The 19,334-nt window shown below is 43.3% G+C and overlaps 1 long non-coding RNA gene across 1 annotated transcript in view; it reads left to right on the top strand.

Moving 5' to 3' along the window:
• LOC115304492 overlaps positions 1-1,002 on the top strand; it is an 80,577-nt gene extending 79,575 nt beyond the window's left edge. The window contains exon 3 of the long non-coding RNA XR_003914471.1: positions 968-1,002. This is a non-coding gene — a long non-coding RNA (uncharacterized LOC115304492). The remainder of the gene's footprint in view (positions 1-967) is intronic.
• Positions 1,003-19,334: the final 18,332 nt, after the last annotated feature.

Raw genomic sequence — 19,334 nt, 5'->3', positions numbered from 1 at the left:
AAACTAACCAATTAAACAACCAACTAAATCAATCAATCGATCATGACCCTCTAAGGAATGACTCATGCCTGTTCAAACACATTTTATTATTAAGAGAAGAAGCTGTATGTATAATCAAAATCAACCTGTTCATATTTTGTCAACTATTTTCCATTGTGTTACTTAAGCACTGGGGAGCAGTTTTGTTTTGTCAACACCCAGCTAGAAATAAAAGCTTATGTGTGATGAAAAATAGAGGCTGTGGGATGTGGAGTGACTCACAGGAACATCATTTCCCACGTCAGGAAGAAATGATTTCCACCAAATAACTTGGCTGGACTTCCTGTAACTTCCAGCAAGGAGGTAGGGCTTATAGGAGCAACAGGCAATTATTTCTTCCCCTGCCACTCAAACAAATATGATAATGATGACCTCCTTTGACTAATGATAATTCTATGGAGTTTTGTATTCAGTAATTGAATACATTGAATACATTCAATTACATTTGGTAATTGAATATCCCTGAGTTCTGTATTCAGTAATTGGCTCATCCTCTGAGCTGCCCTAGGGGGTATTTACTGTTTCTTCCCTTCACTCTCATTGCATCTTGACCACTCTTGGCTTACATGTCTTTGTGGTAGTTGACCTGTCCCCCATGAGCCTGTGAGTTTCTTGAGGGAAAAAACTGTGCCTTGCTCACTCCTTCACCCGAATCCTTGTGTCTAGCACAGAGCCTGTCTTAAAGTGGGTGTTTGGTGGACTTTTGGTGAGTGAATGAATATTGAATGAGTTATCCATCCTACCCACCTGGTCGTCTTTGTCATCGGTATATACACGTGTTACAACAAATAACTGGGGTAAAGGAACCCATCTTCTTCTCATATTATCACATGAGACTGAAAACTCTGAACACAATCAGCTTCATTACCAAGATATAGGCATAGCTACCCCACTATCTAACCAAATTCACTTTTTTTTTCTTTTTTAGAGGCAATGAAGAAACCAAAGAAGGATTGATTAAAGAGTAGTTGTTCTGGAATCACTCCACAAGAGACTCTATGAACCAGTAGAATACTATCTGGCAAGGTAAGCTTGCCTTGGTACCAAGTGTGTCAACTTGGGGTCCTCTTAATGCTGTTCTACATCCTAGAAGCCCTGGGCCTCCCTCATAAGGTTAGACAAGCCATAGGGAACAACTAACTAAAAGGTTATTGTTTACAGAGTTACCTTGGCAAATAGGAATGAACCTGTCAGAAAAAGAAATATTTGAATTTTTAAATTTTCATTAGATGTAGACTTGGCCCTTTTAGAGAATAGGGCTCATAATTCCCTTTGTAGGTCAGATCGCAAAGACCCTCTTGTGTTGAGTATGGTTGTATTCATTGGACAAGGGCATTTAAACAGAAATCTGGAGGAGAAACTTGCTTCTTGTTCCATATTAGTAAGACGCAAGAGATACAGCAAATGGGGATCAATGCTAAGGATATGCACAGAAACTGGATACATAGAAAAGCTAGTTCTGAATGGCCTTCAGACAGCATTTTCTTCCTAATACCCAGACCACATGCAGATGGTATTTTTTGGTGAATGGAAATAATGGGAAAAAAGGACAGAAAGGAAAGGAACTCTACAAAATACTAAAACTACTGTGTTTCCTGACTAGTATCCAAATTTAAGTCACAAGATCGGTAGGCATTTTGCCTTTTGGGATAGGACAGTATTATCTAACCTACTTAAGTTTTAAATCTATCACTTAGAGATGGACTCTGTTTCACGGAGTCCTTGGTTTTGATCCTCCTACGGATAAAATTTGCTATTATTGTGTAAGCCTTTCACATTGCTGAAGGGAAAAAAAGGTATTTTTGATATCAGAATATTTCCAAAATTTTGATAAAACTTGACAGTATAGGCAGGACTGGGGTGAGCTCTTGGCTATTTGGGCACCTTCCAAGGCAGGAGAGGGTCTTTTCTTGGGACTGTGAGAATGATTGCCGCTCCTACTGGCAGCTGGGTGCTGGAAGAAGGGGTTGTTATAAGTAAAACACTGCTCACCAGCTAATAGCACCATGGCCCCACATCTTTGACTCTGCCTTCAAAAACATCACCAATTTTACATGTTAAAATTGATTGCATATTGATCAGAAGTTTTCAGAAGTTCAAGTGTGAGACTCAGTTGGAAAACTTATTAAAAATGCAGAGTTCTGGGCTCCATGTGCCTGAGATCTGAGGCGGGGCCCAGGACTCTGCAGTTTGACAGGCTTGGCAGATGTCAGAGCTGTGAGCGGCACAATCAGAGAAATCTGGCTGCAGATGCTTGCACACGTTCCCTCTGAGACAGCAACTGATGGGGCATTATTAATACCTGTGAAACAACTTTAATAAATAGAGAAGCAGAAGATCTTTTGAAAGCCTGAGGTATTGTGGAAGCAGAAACTCAGAAATTATGAAAATTTCTCCAGGCCTGCAAGTCCTAAGGATTGGAGTCAGATGCAAGTCCAGGTCCGTATAACCCCAAAGCCCAAAGGTGCTCCACTCAGCTGAGCTGGCTGCCATATCAATACACATTCAGTAAAACAATAACAACAACAACAAACAACATACACACAAAACACACACACAAAGAAACAAAACAGAAACAATGCTGGGCAGGACTCCCTTTTTCTTTTACTTGCCTTCAGGGACCCTGAGCCTCTTTCAGGGTCAATGGCATTTACTTCAAACAAGTTTCTTATTCTATTTCCCCCATTGAGGATGTTAGGCTACTTAGGATTCCATCGCTTATACTGGTGTCAAGAAAAATATTGCCTTGGAGGGGTTCATCTAGACAGATCTTTAGCCTCCTTTTCAGAGGTTCTTTTCTGCAATTGATACTTCTATTAGGCCCTGAGCGTTAATGGGTGACACTGCTCCAGGCCGGTGACAAAGCTGCAGGCTTAGCAGAGGCATCACAGCCTCAGTCACCAAGGAACCTTCCCTGCTTGTGACCCAGGCCATTTATCACTGATGGGCACATATAGCAAACCAATGAGTGCATGGAAGAGCAAGGAAGCCATTCATCTGTTTACACCCTCGAGACAATACATAATCATCTTTTTCCTTCCTAAGGGACGAGACTTAGAGAGGTGGGGGTCAGGTTAGAGAACAAGCCAAGGGAGCACTCAGAGACTAGTAACAGGCATGCTCTTACCAGCCCTGTGCCTTGTGGGACCAGGGGGAGGAGGGTATGAAGTTCTGGAAGCTGGGGAGGCCCTCAAGGGGGCAGAATATGTGGCCAGAGGGACCTGCAGTTGAAGAACTGCCTGGAGACCGCTGCACAACATCTTCAAAGCAGCCTTTGCAGAAAGAGGCTGAGAAATCTATAAATAGTCTTCTTATTTCCAAAGATAAAGTAGGTTAAAGGTGGCTGATCAGAGACATACTTTTTTCTTGTGTTCAGTCCATCAAGAGCATTTGCTCTTTGAGGGAAACCATACTTGAATGTTTATCAAACTAAACATTTGACCACTGCAAGCTTTCTACTCTACTGCAAGGCACTTTTCCTTAAATTTCTGATGCAGTAGACAGGATGCCTTAATTCAGGTCAGTCTCTCAAATGTACATAGTTACCAGTCCTAACTTGGACTTAATTGGTTTAGGTGGGCCAGGTCTTTAAAGAGTTTGCATCTCACCACCCAAACTTTTTTGTTGCTTCTGGCTCAGCCTCCAAAGGAAATCTGACTTCAGTTCTGGTAATGAGTGCTTATTATTTTTCTGTATGGTTTCCTCTCCTTTTTGGGGCATCATTTCCAACTCTATCCACATTATGAGGATAGGATTAGCCAGCACATACCTCAGTTCATGAGGCCAGGGTGGTCACAAAGCCAGAGTGTCTCCCGGAAACTCAGAACTGGATAACTATGTTTCCTCCTGGATGGTGGGATTAGTAACACGTGAACTTAGAGGGTTCTCTATAGCCATGTTTTCCTACTGTGTGAACCAGAAAAGCAGAGGAAGCAAGGTCACAGAGAGTAAGAGAAGAATGGAGTAGAAACAAAACAGATATAGGGAAAGAATCTGGGGTGGTCCAGTCCTGGGTTCAGTTGTTTCTATTGTTCCTCTGGCCCATAGCTACATTCCTAGCTAACTTTAACTTAGCTAGACCTGATGGGTCTCTGTAACTTGCATTCAGAAGAGTTGTCTCCATGACTCACTTTCTTTCCTCCCACAAAAATTGTCATGGTAGATTAGATTGCCCACATGAATTTTCAGCATTGTCAGGATTCAGGATTTCAGGATTATCTCAGAGATAGCCACATGGGTGGGCAAAGACCTTTCATTTTCCTAAAATATCCTACTTTACCTTACAACTCATGTCATAACAACAATAATCACTATTTATGAAGCACCTATGCTTCAAAGTTGACTTGATTTGGTAATGGCAAAACTGAGGCTGAGTGAGGTGAAGCAAGTTGCTTTAGGTAGGACAGCTAGCAGATAAGTGACAGCCAGGATTCCAGACCTCTTACTCGCTCTACTCTGTGTAAATCTAGCTTCATGGAAGGGTCATCTTCCCAGTGGTTTGATGACCCCATTTACCCCAGTTCCCACTCCAGAACTGCTTTATTAGAGATTCAGATTTGGGACTGTAGCAAGTTATGTTTTTAAAATTTTAAAGTTTAGGGGTGCCTGGGTGGCTCAATTGGTTAAGTGTCTGACTTTGGCTCAGGTCATGATCTCACCGTTTCTGAGTTTCAGCCCCGTGTTGGGCTCTGTGCAGACAGATAGGAATCTGCTTCAGATTCTCTGTCTCCCTCTCTCTCTGCCCCTCCCCTGCTCATGCTCACTTTCACTCTCAATAATAAATAAATAAACATTAAAAAAATAAATAAAAGTTAAAAGTTTAAAAGAACAACACATGGATATTTATCCAACAAATATTTGCTAAGCACTCATGTATCAGAATTAGGTTTGCCTGCAAAATAACAGTAATCATGCCACTTAAACAAGGAAGAGGTTTATTTTCCTCTCCTGTGAAAGACGTCTGGAGGTAGGCAGTCTAGACCTAATATCAGAGACTCAGATCCCTCCTGGGGTGGTTCCTGTAGGTAAATTTACCTCATGGACACATCATGGCTGTTGCAGCCCCAGCCATCACTTTCCAAGTAGCAGGAAGGAGGACAGGTCAAGAGTCTGAAAGGGCATGACTTCTTTAAAGAGTGAGACTCCTTCAATGTGTTCTTCAAGAAGCCCCACCCATGACTTCTGCTTAGACCTCATTGACTACCTCTATTGACAAAAGAGGCTGTGGTTGTAATTACATAGCTGGACACAACTGCTAGACCAGACAATACTGTGACTCTGTGTCTAAGGAAGAAGGGGAGCATGGATGTTAGGTGAGAAACTGGAAGCTTTAACCACAACTCATTATGTGCCAGGCACCATTCTAGGCTGTGAGGAGACAGCAGTGGCTGGCTGTTCTCCTGGTGCTTACATTCCAGTAGGGCCATTTGCTTATAATAAGTTAGCAAAACATAAATATTATAACTTTAAGTAGTGAGGGGTAAGGGTGGTAGTTTTAAATAAAGCACAAGGTGAAGTTCTTTCTGAGTAGAGGACATCTGAGCAGAATCCCGTTGGTGTGATGGAGGTCGGAAGAGTGTTCTGGGCAGAAGGAACAGCACCCATGAAGACCCTGAGAAAGGATGATGGATGTGCACTCTGATGGAGAACCACTGGTCCAAAACCTTTAAAAGTCTCACATAATCTGTTCAAAGGAGATGAGAAATAATCTGGGTTACAATAACTGGAGGAACAATGTTAGCGACATCCCATTGGTAATGTTTTATTTATTCATAAAGTACATTTTCTTAGCAACATGTACATATTAACACTGCAAGTTACTGATTAATCTCATTGATTTAATTGTAGTAATAGAACCCTCCTGTTCCCTAAAAGTATTGCCCTGGATCTATTTTAGAAAGTTACAATAAATTATGGAAGCACACTAAGTATCAGGATAGTATGGTGACTTCTAGTTGCATTTCAAGACTTCTTCATCTTGTTGATGTAATGTTGGATCCCTCCCTCTCCAGAAAAGTGCCATATGAGATATATTTATTTTTCAAATTCATGTCAATTTAAGTTTAAAAAAGCCATTTATGGATGTTTTAGTCTATACCATTTCTTGAGAGGTAGTGTCCTCCCTGAGTATTTGTTCTTGTTTTTTTTCAATTTCTTACCTTGAGTGGTGCCATCCTGGGGGTTGGAAAAGTCGTTTATTGACTGTATCCATATCATTTGTGATTTTATTGATTTCAATAAAATGCCCATTTCAACCTTTGCATTCATCTTGAAATCATAATCTTTTAAAATTTCTTGTTCACCAGAACTCCCTCCCCTCACACTATGTCCTTGGTCTTTTCATAGCCCTTTTCCAGATCTGTGATATCTTGCTTGATAACTAGACTTCAGTATTCACCTTACATAACCATTACATCGAACAAGGAATGCATATAATCATGAACCAATGCTCTGCCTCCTACGGTACCTTTAAATCTGCTGTGTAGAGGTGGGAGATCAGCTCAGGGTTGAAACTGGCTTCTGGTCCTCCACCTCCTTTTTTTTTTTTTTTTAAAACACCTTTTATTTTGGAATAATGATACTTGTTTACTCTTGCACCTAGATGAAAAATAAGGCAGGTATTTCGGTCACCCAGGTAATACAAGATCCTCCAATCAATAATTTAAAGTCTAGTCCCATGTAACAGATAACACTTTGAACTTTGTTCAATATTAAGTTTTCTCTTCTTTACCCTATTGTGACCTGTTGCAGGTGGAGGCTGGCAGCAGGGAATGGGGATGTGTTCTTTCTTCACCTTGTGCTTTTCCATCTCCTTCCTCCATCTCATTAACTGATTTCTGACCCCTTCAGGACAGAGCATGGGAGGGAGAAGAAATAACACTGGTCAGAGAAGTTTTCCTTAGCTGGTACTATTGTGAGCTCAGTGTTGTCCTCTCTGGGTCTGGGCAGTGTTTAAAGGTAACTCCTGTTCTCATCTGTATCTTGTAGGGTTTTGTTTTGTTTCACATTCTCCTCACTGGAGACCTCCTTCTCTCCTGAAGTTCACTAACACAGGCAACACACTCTTCTCCAGCTCACTGTATACTCCTTTTCTGCTTCCAGGCATTTAGCATTATCTCTGACTGATCTCTATTACTATCTGCTCATCTCTCCAGGCAGCCCTTTAGTATAAGACTATGCTTGCTCCGTTTCTGGCTCCTGGGAAGCAGTCTGCATCTTTTACACTGACAAATTTTGTGAGAGCAGACCACCCAACACAGCCTTCTCTCTTTGACTGTGTGTTGGTAACTGGTCAACTTTTGCTCTTGAAATTTCTAGGTGGGAGTCAGTCACAGTTTAATGTGGCCCACAGCTGCAGGGCACACACATCATGCTCTCAGGTGCTCAGACTGAAGGCTTTTCTCTAATCTGTACACAAGGGCCCATCATCCCAATCCTACCTCCAAAGAGGGGATTAGAATCATGACATATATAGAGAATTCTCTGAAAATGTTCTCTCAACCTCTACTCTCTCCTTTCTTGACTTCTCCAATCTCTTAAAGATGTTAGAGGTGGGAGATCAGCTCAGGGTTGAAACTGGCTTCTGGTCCCCCATCTCCTTTGAAAAAAAAAACACCTTTTTATTTTGGAATAATGATAGGTTCACAGGAAGTTGCAAAGAAATGTGTAGGAAGACCCCATGTAACCTTTACCTTCAGTATGAACATCTTGCATAACTGCAAAGCAATATCAATGCCAGGAAATTGACATTGGTGCAATCTACAGAGCTTATTCAGATTTCATGAGCTGTGTGTGTACTCAGTTGTGTGTGTGTGTGTATAACTTTATGTAAATTTATGTGTACTTTCATGTAACCACCACCACAATCAAATACAGACCTGTACTGTTACCACAACCCTATCCCTTTTTAGCACATCCCCTTCTCTAATCCCTACCCTGGAAGCCACTCATTGGTTCTCTATCATTATGTTATTCCATGGAATCATTCAGTACATATCTTTATGAGATTGTCATTCATCTCCTTTTTACAAGTTCTTAAAAACAATAATGGTCTTGGGGCACTTGAGTGGCTAGTGTATCAAGTGTCTGACTTTTGATTTTGGATCAGGCCATGATCTCATGGTTCATAAGATTGAGGCCCACATCTGATTTTATGCTGATGGTGTGGAGCCTGCTTGGGATTCTCTCTCCCTCTCTCTTTGCCTTTCCTCACTTGTCCACGCATCCTTTCTTTATCTTTCTCAAAATAAATAAACATTAAAAAATAATAGTCTGGGGCGCCTGAGTGGCTCAGTCGGTTAAGCATCTGGCTTCGGCTCAGGTCATGATCTCATGGTTCGTGGGTTTGAGCCCCACATCGGGCTCTGTGCTGACAGCTAGCTCAGAGCCTGGAGCCTGCTTCAGAGGCTATATCTCCTTCTCTCTCTGACCCTCCCCTGCTCGTGCTGTCTCTCTCTGTCTCTCAAAAATAAATAAAAAAACATTTAAAAAAATGGTCTTACTTTGGAATGTAACATGTACTGCTTTTGTGCTTCAGCTAAAATGGAGATAAGAAAAGCCCCATTTTAAAATCCTGTTGCAAATAATTTTGTATAGGTTTGGACATTTAATTTTTTTTTAATGTTTATTTATTTTTGAGAGAGAGACAGATAGGCAGACCATGAGTTGGGCAGAGAGAGGGGGAGACACAGAATCTGAAGCAGTCTCCAGGCTTCAAGCTGTCAGCACAGAGCTGGACACAGGGCTCAAACTCACAAACTGGGAAATCATGACCTGAGCTGAAGTCAGACGTTTAACGGACAGAGCCACCCAGGCATCCTTAGGTTTGGACATTTTTCAATTTATGTCTTTCTGATGATTCATTTTTTTCATTCATTTAACAAATATTTGTAAAGTGTCTGGCATTTTGTTGTCTTTGACACAACTCCCAATATCTTGTCTTGGTTTTATGGGTAGTTCTTTGGCTATCATTCTACAACTTTTTATTCTCCAGGTACTTTAATTTGAATTGCCTGTACTGAAATTCGTGTACTCTGTTCTACTTAGCCTCAACAAGTTTCTATCTTGTTGACCTGCCATTTCACTTCTCAGAATATCTTGGGTCATCTACAGCCAAGGAAGTTTCACTGTGTACCTAGTTCTTCAAATCTCTTTACAAAATTACTCACCAAGATCAGCCCCTCTTAATCTCTGAGAACTCTTACTTTATACAAAGAAATGACTTTCTTTTTTGTTATCACTCAGTGTTCCTCTGTTGGAATTCAATTCTTTATTTATTTCAAATAGTCCCTTAATCCTATGGTGACTCAATCATTCTTTACTTGCCCACAGTAAGTTTTTGGTGTGGACTCTTGCCAAAGGCAATTCCAAAGTCTGAACAATGACTCTCTCCTTTTTCCATGTGCCCTTAAAGAACTCTGTTAATCAGATCCTACTTCCTCCGATTAGAACCAATCCTGCCTTTGCCTCTATGGATTGTGCTGATTTAACTTTTCCATAATTCTGTACTTTATGTAATGATCCTACCATGTTGGCTAGTACGGAAGGGAGAAACAACCAGTGGGTTATTTCCCAGGGTCCCCTCCAGAAACGGAACAAGGCTAGCATTGGCCACCTGACTGTTCTCTATCTAACACAGCAGCTGTTGCAACAACCGCTCTCACATCATGGTCGACAGCCCATGAATTCTGCCCATGAATTCATTCAAAATTCTTGGATCACATCCAGTCTGGGTGATTTATTGATATCTGTTTTTCAGTTAAAACCAGAACATTCTGTGCATTTACTACAATTTTATTGAATGTTCCAACCTGGCCATTTCAAGGGCACACATCTTCCCTGGTAAAGGGCAAGGCAAAACGTTAATATACCCTCTCTTCTCTTCCTTTTTATCATCCCTTAGTGCATTCCATTGAGGCCTTTAGTTTCTTGGTTTTGTTTTTGACATTCTTTGGGGTTTCTTCCAAGGTGTTTCTTAATGAATCATAGAATTTCAGAAATAAAAGGAATGTTAAAATGTAATTTGGTCCAAATGCCCCACCTAAAGATAATCTAAATTTGAAAGCAATTACGTGACTAGATCTGACTTATTCATTAGCTTTTATTTCTTTTGGTTGTGTGTGCTTATTTATTTATTTATTTTTTTTGCTATTTGTGTTCATATAAAATTCTGTATAATAAGGGCTCCCTTTTGGCCTTTATTAAAATGCTATCTTTTCATAAACTCCCACAGTGCTGCAATGAGAGGTGATAAAGGCTGTTCACACTCAACTGGTAGCTGGTCAGTCTTATTCTGTCACTTGGGATCCAGAAGACCCTCCAATGGACCTTCAGGATCTTAAGGTAGCAACCCCATCTGTCCAGGCCTGCCCTGTGCAGAAACCCCTCCGCCTGACACTCCTGACAGCTTCTGCCTGACACCCTATAACAGCTTGTTCGTTTCTCCACAGACAAAAATTCCTATTACAGTGTGTTCCTTTTATAAAACGGCCTGCTTTCCCGAAGGCTGCTTTCTCAGAGCATCTCATTTTGCCATCTCTACCGAGAGATCTGAGACATGACACGCACAGGGTGTAAGTGGGATGGGATGAGATGGGAAGCCCTTTCATTTCTTTCTGGAGGGTGTGAAAGCAGCCAGCTTCTTTTGACTCACCATCCTACTGCCTTATTTTTGCAGCTAAAACGAGGCACAAATTGTGCTTCCTTCATTCTGAACACCACACATGCATTTCCTACTGTCAGGGAGTTTTCTGTTCCCATCTGGTCCCAGCAGTCATTTCCACCGGTGTGAAGTTCATAGAGGCCTCCATCAGCCACCCTCTCGCTGGATCGGGAGGCTCTGGCTGCGTTGTCTGCCTCCCGTCTGGTTGGTCTATGCTAGTGGTGAGAGTACCGTGGGAAAAAACCGCAAACATGCCTTCCCTTTCCCCATGGCTGTTGGGGTCTGGTGGAACACAGCTTCATGCATGGGTCCCTGCGGCACGGTCCAAGTTTTCTGCTTCTTTTGTATTCTCATAGCTGCAGGGCACACAGCAGACCCTCCAAGAGCTTGTGCGCATCATTGGATGTGTTCTGGCAGCTCTCCCTGCCTCCACCTTGCCTCCCCAACGTTGGTCTGTTATTCATGCAGCAGTCAGAGAGAACTTCAAGAAAGGTACATGGGTCTTGCCATCCCTTTGCCCAGTGGCCTCCTTCCCCTACACAGTGGCGGCCCCATTACTGCACGTGGTAGAATGAATCGCTGTCCCCATTTGCACATCCCGACAGTGTAGTATGATACATACACCCGGCCACAGCCTCCCCATGACTAAGATGTACTCCTAGTCCCTTGGCTTTTACTTAGTCATGAGATGAACTCTGGCCAGGAATGGTAGTGGACCTGACTGAGCCCGTGCCCTTGGGTGTGCTCTCCTCTGCCTCTGCCAGTACCAGAACGTAGCCCAGGATCCGCTGCTGCTGTAGCCTAGCCCCAGAATGACACAATGGAGGAGGGCTGCCCAGCCGGCCCACAGAGGCACAGTGAAGAGTAGAGACTCGCTGTTGTGTGCCACTCAGCCTCAGTAGCGGCCGTGCCGCCAGGGCTGATGGATGCAGGATCCAAAGTTCTTACCAGGGCCTGCCTCGTGGTCCTCAACATCTTCCTGAATGGTGTTTTTGGACATGCTTGCCCTCATTCACTGTGTTTCAGCAGTTTTCTCCTGCTTTGAGGCTTTGCTGTCCTCTGCTTGTCAAGTATTTTCTTTAAACATTTGATTGGTTCTCTGGTGGTGATGAGTACAGCGGAGCAGGCTGAGTGGGTAGTGAGTCCACGCAGGCGCAGAGGAGGCTGTTTTGGAGGGTGTGTCCTGAGAAGAGGACCTTTGAGTAGAGAACCAAAGGGGTGGGATCCAGCCGTGCATGATCTTGTTGTTCGTGGGCTGGAGCTGCGTGTCAGGCTCTGTGCTGACAGCTCGAAGCTTGGGGCCTGTGTCGAATTCTGCGTCTCCTTCTCTCTCTGCTCCTCTCCTGCTTGCACTCTGTCTCTGTCTCTCTCTCTCTCAAATAAATAAATAAATAAACATTTAAAAAATGTATTCAGCAACAAAAGCAAAAAAAAAACCCAAAAACCTCAAGTGGGAATATATCAAACTGAAGCTTCTGCACAGCAAGGAAAGCCATCAACAAAGTGAAAAGGCAACTACTGAGTGGAAGAAAATATTTGCAAATCATGTATCTGATAAGGGGTTAATGTCATATATAAATAACTCACAACTCAATGGCAAAAAAATCAATCTGATTAAAAAATAGCCAGAGGATCTGATAGACATTTTCCCAAAGTAGACATATAGATGGCCAACAGGTACCTGCAAAGATGCTCACTGTCACTCATCACCAGGGAAACGCAAATCAAAACCACAATGAGATGTCTTCTAACACTGGTTAGAATGGCTATTATCAAAAAGACAAGAGATAAGTGTTGGCAAGCCTGAGGAGAAAAGGGAGCCCCTCACACTCTGTTGATGGGAATGCAAACCAGTGCACTGTGGAAAACGGTATGGAGGTTCCGCAAAAAATAAAAAATAGAAATACGAAATGATCTAGCAATTTCACTTTTGGGTGTTTATCTGAAGAAAAAAAATGCTGACTTGAAAAGATATCTGCACCGCCATGTTCATAGCAGCATTACTGACAACAGTCAGGATAAGCAAACAACCTGTGTCTATCAACAGATGAACGGTTCAAGAAAATATTATATATGTGCACATACAATGTAATATTGTCCAGCCACAAAATAAAAAAAGAATCTTATCATTAACAACAACATGGAGGGACCTTGAAGGCATTTTGCTAAGTAAAGTAAGTCAGATGGAGAAAGACAAATATGGATGATCTCACTTATATGTGAAATCTAAAAATCAAACCTCCAAAGAAAGCTCATAGATACAGAGAACAGATTGGTGGTTATTGGAGGTTGGGAGGGAAGGGAGTCAAAAAGTTTGAACTTCCAGTTACAAAATAAGTGAGCCATGAGGATGTGATTTACAATATGGTGACTATAGTTAATAATACTATATTGTGCATTTAAAAGTGGCTAAGAGAGTAAATCTTAAAAGTTCTCATCATAAGAAAAAATTCCTTAACTATATATGGTGATGGATAATAAATAGACTTACTGGAGCCTGGGTGGCTCAGTCGATTAAGTGTCCGACTTTGGCTCAGGTCATGATCTCACAGTTCGTGGATTCAAGCCCCGCCTCCGGCTGTGTGCTGAATGCTTGCTCAGAGCCTAGAGTCTGCTTTGGATTCTGTGTCTCCTTCTCTGTGCCCCTCCCCTGCTTACTCTCTGTCTCACTCTGTCTCTCAAAAATAAATAAATCTAATAAAAAGATTATAAATAAATAGACTTACTGTGGTGATCATTTTGCAGTGTGCCTTGTACAAATATCGGATCATTATGTTGTGCACCTGAAACCAATATAATATTTTATGTTGATTTTACATCAATAAAAACAATACAAACAAAGAAACTATTCAATCTGCCTATTTTGAAAACTGCTTCTGGATCCAGCCCGCTTGGTGGGGAGCAGGTTACATGGGTGTCATATCAGCCTCCTGACACAGGGCTAGATTTGAATTGTGCTTTATTGTGATGCCACAAGCCAGTGCTGAAAGTTCATATAGCAAAAGCCCAGTGACATTTGATGTTGTCTACAGCCTTTCTCCTCAAAGTGTAATCTGAGGACCAGATACACTGTGGCATAGACATCCTGGGGGAGCAGGTAGACATTCAGAATCTCAGGCTCCCCCCAGACTGTCTGAACCAGTTCCTCCAATTATCTGTATTCACTTCTAAGTCTGAGAAGAACTGATCATTTCTGTCTTTCTGACATCATTTGGCATCCTCTTTGTCAGGGATATGCAGGTAAATTCCTGTTTAGTTAGTCCCAAGACAAATTGTTCTTCTGAGCATTTTATTTGCTTTATTGCTCTTGCAGATAATATTGTGAACTGTGTACAGTTTCTCTTTCCCAATTGACTGCTAAATCTTTATCTTCTCACTGCCTCCTCTGGTGACTTGTACAGGGTTGAGGGGAAGTATTTGATGCACAAATGAATTAATGGAATAATGAATTAATCCGTTCCCTGGATCACTAGGAATAAGAGACCTTTGAAGGCCTATGATAAAGTGGTATGCTTGCTTCAGCGATATCAGGGTAGCAAAGACATTGGGCAGTGGCTTTTGGGAACATGGGCCCTCCAGCAGAGCAAGTGCTGACCATGAAGGACAAGAGATGACTACCATTCTTGATGGCTAGGAAGAAGCCCACATCCTCTCATGGTTGCCTTTTGCACAACTGGAAGCTCTCTCTGCGCATTGTACACCGGTTCCTGTCAACTCCCTGTCTCACGCAGTTTGTCCGCTGGATGATGATGTTCTTCAGCCATGGCGTGAGGGACAGGCCACATGGACCTGCCCCACCCACAGCCAGGCCTATGGCTATGTATCCCTTCTGCCTTCATGGCACAAGGTGCTCTTGTATTGCTGGACACTGGAACTTCTCTCACCACTTTCCAGGAGGGAGAATGTCCCAGGCGCAACCTCCCCTTCCAAACCATAGCCTCCCTTGGAATCATCACTTTTTACTCTTCTGGAATGGAGTGGGAGAGGAAAGGTAGCTGAGCTGGTGGGTCCCTGCATAGGTCTGGTTGCCATGAGACAAGAGGGTGGTAACAGGTCATCTTTCCCTTTCCTCTTTCCAGATATTACCACCTCTCTGCGAAGGCACAGAGATTTGGGGCTTGTGGCCTTCTGCCTCATTCCTTCAGAGGTCTGGAGGAAGGTCAGGTGGCTAGGACAAGGTGTGATTGGCAGACCTGTGCCAGGCTTCTCCTGTCCTGTAAAACCTGGTGCCTCGAAAGTATCAGTTTCTTGGACCAGATGAAGACATACCTGTAGGAATCGTAATTAGTAAGTGTGTGTGTGTGTGTGTATACATCTGTGTATATATTTGTGTGCACAGGTACATCTACATCTATATATCTATATCTATAATCAATATTCTCCCTCACCTTGGGAACTAAACTCTTATAGCTCATGTATGTGTACATAACACACGAAATTGCAGCTTTTCAATAATTTTTGTATCAAAAGTAAGGAAGTCACTGAGTTCAGGGCTTGCTGTGATTTGGAAAGTGGTCCTCCATCTAAACATGGCCCCAGGGATTAAACAGTGGATGCAGATAACCTAGCATCTTTCGGGCCTTAGCAGTCAATGGTAAACGTGGACAAACATGGACACATATGTCTGTACGCCCCAGCAAGAACGCTGCCATGCGCTCCCAGCCTCACCTTGGAGAGGTTCACTTACACGGGGAAACCACCCCTTACTGTGTTCCCCCACCCGAAAGCAGGGAGTGATATTCTGGTGTCTGTAGCAGACCTAAGCATGAGTTCCAATTTGGGTCACTGGTGAAGTCCATGCAAAATGAGATCTAAGTTTCCCTGTCAAGTGGTCGTTACCCTGGGACATTTTCCGCCTGCTCGGTCCCTTCATCCATTTTGAGCTACTCCCAGGTGTCCTTCCTGAGAGGAGGCTACAAATTTGGAGCTCACAGATGTACACTCACATCTTAAATTACTTTTACCGACGCACATAACCTTCTGCTTATTTGAGTTAAATTTCATATGCCTTCAGGTTGCGCAATCCCCCGAAGTGTTCCAAATGCATCTGGAGTTTCTTGCAAATCTCCTTAGTTTTTATTAGCCAAAACAATTTAGAGCCAGTTGAAATCTCTGAGAAGAGATTAAGCGACGATTATATTACAGTTGCTCGTGTAATCTCTGACCAGGCAGTGGAAGCAGGGAAGGCCAGGGTGCAAGGCAGGAGAGCACTCCTATCAGCTCCTGCCTCTCCTGACCTCACAGCCCGGAGAGGCGCCAGGGAGCCTGTGATGGTGCTTGCTTCTGGAGTGGAATATGTAGATGTCTGTTCTTCAGCGGGGGACGTGGAGGCCCCCCTTGCTGGGAGCGTGGGGGGAGTGTGTTACATAAGGGCCTTCTGTCTGAGTGAGATGGTTTTCAGGGAGAGAAGAGGGAGCAGAAGAGGAGCTGGCAGGAAGTGAGCCAGGGAGGAGCAGCAGACTGCTTAGAAATGTAAAAATACCAGTACCGTGTTTAATCATTTAATTGAGGGGAGGAGGGAGAATTAAGGGGGATGCTCCAGGGACTTATCCAAAGAGGCCAAGGAAGTGGTCAACTTGGCTGAACTTCAATGTTGGGAGGGAGGCTGGGCAAGGATGGAGGCAGGACCCTTGAGACTCAGGATGAAGAAGGGGGGTGAGCAGCCCAAACCCATCAGGGAAGGGAAACAGGAGCTGTTTGCAAAATCCAGATCTCTGAGCTTGGCAGGTGCTGGGCTCTTCTGTGTGGGCAGTGTCTGAGCGGATCCCAGAGAGTTGCAATGAGCTAATCTAGTCAGCTTCAAGCTGTTCCACAGACAGTGGGTGTGAACCCAAAATCATCTCCGAAAGTTCAGCTTTATAATGTTTCTTCTCAGAAAAAAAACATTGAAAAAGCACCAACTCCCAAAGACCCTTTTTCCATTGGGCCCATTACCTGCAAAACCACAAGGCTGGTTAGGTGGGAAAAGGCACGTCATAAGGTGCCTCTTCCCTTGCAGCTGCTTCCTGGGAAGAAGCCTCTGCTTTTTTAGGACCCAATGATACATGCCATTTTTCTGTTCCATCTTTAAAAACAGGCCAGCAGCACATAACCCTTTGTCTCCAGACTGCGCTTTCCTCCTTCTTGGTCGTTTGTTTGCAAGCTGGGTCCTTCAGCTGCATCTGCCTCAGTATCCCCGGTATAGGATTGGACCTTGATGAGATTAGGTAACAACAGAAGAAAGTGATCATGATACTTCTGCTGCCTTGCGAACCAGCCAAACCAACCACTACCGGGGCTTCCTGTCAGCTACACCCGGGTCTCGCTTCATATTTCTTGTGGCTATGAGTAAGACCGACAGTTAAGACTGAGAAACAAAAACTCTCAGTGCTTGGGGGTCACAAATGCAGAGCTATGGCCTGGGCTCACCCTGGATCCCACAGTCAGATGGGGAAGCGGGTCCAGGAGAGAGCTCAGGCTACAAGTCCCATTTTCTTCATGAGTTACAGGTTCCTCTCTTTTTCTTTCCTTCTTTCCCTCTTTCCTTCTTTCCTTCCTTCCTTCCTTCCTTCCTTCCTTCCTTCCTTCCTTCCTTCCTTCCTTCCTTCCTTTCTCCTTTTCCTCCCTCCCCTCTACTCCTTTCCCTTCCTCTTTCTTTCTTTCCTTCTTTCTTTCTTATTTTCTTCCTTTCTTTCTTTCTTATTTTCTTCCTTTCTTTCTTTCTTTCTTTCTTTCTTTCTTTCTTTCTTTCTTTCTTTCTTTCTTTCTTTCTTTCTTTCTTTCTTTCTTTCTATGCTGAGTAGTTATATTAGTTTGCTAGGGCTTCCATAGGAAAGTACCACAGGTTGGGTAGCTTAAACAATAGGACTTTATTTTATCAAAATTCTAGAGGCTAGAATTTCGAGATGGAGGTGTCAGCAGGGGCGATTCCTTCTGAGGGCCATGAAGGGAGATTTGTTCCAGAATCTCTCCTTGACTTATCCATGGCCCTCTTCTCCTTGTGTCCTCACAATGTCTTCCTTCTATACATAACTGTGTTCAAATTTCCTCTTCCTATAAGGACCACAGTGATATTGGACTGGGCCTACCCTAATGACCTCATTGGACCCTAATTGCCTCTTTAAAGATTCTATCTCTGAGGTGGCTAGCTCAGTTGGTTAAGCAGCCAACTCTTGATTTCAGCTCAAATGGTGATCAAATTCATGAATTTGAGCCCATGTCGAGCTCTGTGTTGACAGCATGGAGCCTGCTTGGGATTCTCTCTCTCTCTCTCTCTCTCTCTCTCTCTCTCTGCACTTACCCCACATTCTCTCTCTCTCTCAAAAATAAATAAATAAACATTTAAAAAAGACTCAATCTCCAGATACAATTATATTCTGAGGTACAGATGAATTTTTGAGGAGACACTATTCTTCCCATAGCAGTGGTCAAAAAAGGTTTTCTTACCTAAGTCTTGTTATGAGGAACACCCATTTGGAGAAGTAAATCTGACAACTTAAGGTAGTTCTAAAGGACAAGTTCTGACTCCTTGTCCTCTAAGAATTAAGTGTGGGTTGAGCCAGAGTCAGATTTCATTTTCTTCAGTGAATATAAAGAGAGGCAGGGGCTGGTTAATGCCCTAATGCTTTGCCAGATTTTTGACCAAACCACCAGGGATATCCGAGGGTGTGGTAGCGATTCCTAACATATGAACTGCCCAAGGGCTTGATGTCCTGGATCCTGGTGCCAACCTGGTCAAACCTGGCCTAGATAGTGTACCCAAGTCATGTCAGAAGCAGATTAGATTTTCACTAAGGTTAAATAACAGGGGGCTCTGCATTAGGTCACTGGTCAAGGTGATAGGACCATTTTAAAATTTGTACAGAGCCACAGATTGATCTGAATCATGCACTCAACATTAAAAGGGGTTCTGGACGAATAACCTGGATTCAGCCCCAAGGCCTAGGTCACAAGAAGGGAATGATGACAGAACTCCTCCAACTCAGGCACCTGGCACCATGCTGGTCTTAGAAAGTGATAGTGACTATCAATCGAAAGAAGGAATTCTCAGAGCTGTGCCCTCCAGGGCAGGCAGCTTAGCTGTGAGTGTTGACTCCTCCTCCCTAGCCACCACTGGCAGGACACAGAGAAAGCCTCTGTGTGGGGTTGTGTCTGTGTGGCGTTGCCAGTGCTCCAGCAAGACTCTCAGTGGACCATGGCTTCACCCAACCACAGGACCTGAGGGCTGCCCCTGGTCCATGGTGGCAGAGTGCAACCTTGAGAGGGTGTCTGAGCTTCTGGTGCATGACAGTGGGCAAGTGGCAAGGGGGGCTGATTTGTGATCCCTGAGGACCCTTGAGAGGGAAAATCCAGGAAAAGACAGATCTCATACCCTACCTCATTAGGTAAGGACTCCGGCCAACTTAATTTGGAATTAAAAAGGAAGTATGGCTTTATTTTGAAATGGCAGCTGGGGTGGTGTGAAAGATACAGATTGCAGACATAAAGAGGAATGAGAGTTTGACAGGACAGGGACAGAAGGGGACAGGCATAAAGTGAGCACAGCATGTGTGAAGCAGGGGAAAGTGAATATACTAGCCATATCTGAGGAGCCTCTAGCCTAAACCTAATTTGAACTACAAACAATAAGACTGCCCATACTTTTTTGTGAGTTCTG

Source organism: Suricata suricatta, chromosome 1 (genome assembly GCF_006229205.1).
Source record: "Suricata suricatta isolate VVHF042 chromosome 1, meerkat_22Aug2017_6uvM2_HiC, whole genome shotgun sequence".
Taxonomy (NCBI): Eukaryota; Metazoa; Chordata; class Mammalia; order Carnivora; family Herpestidae; genus Suricata; species Suricata suricatta.
Note: the sequence above shows the minus strand (reverse complement) of the source record. Positions and strands in the feature narration are given on the sequence as shown.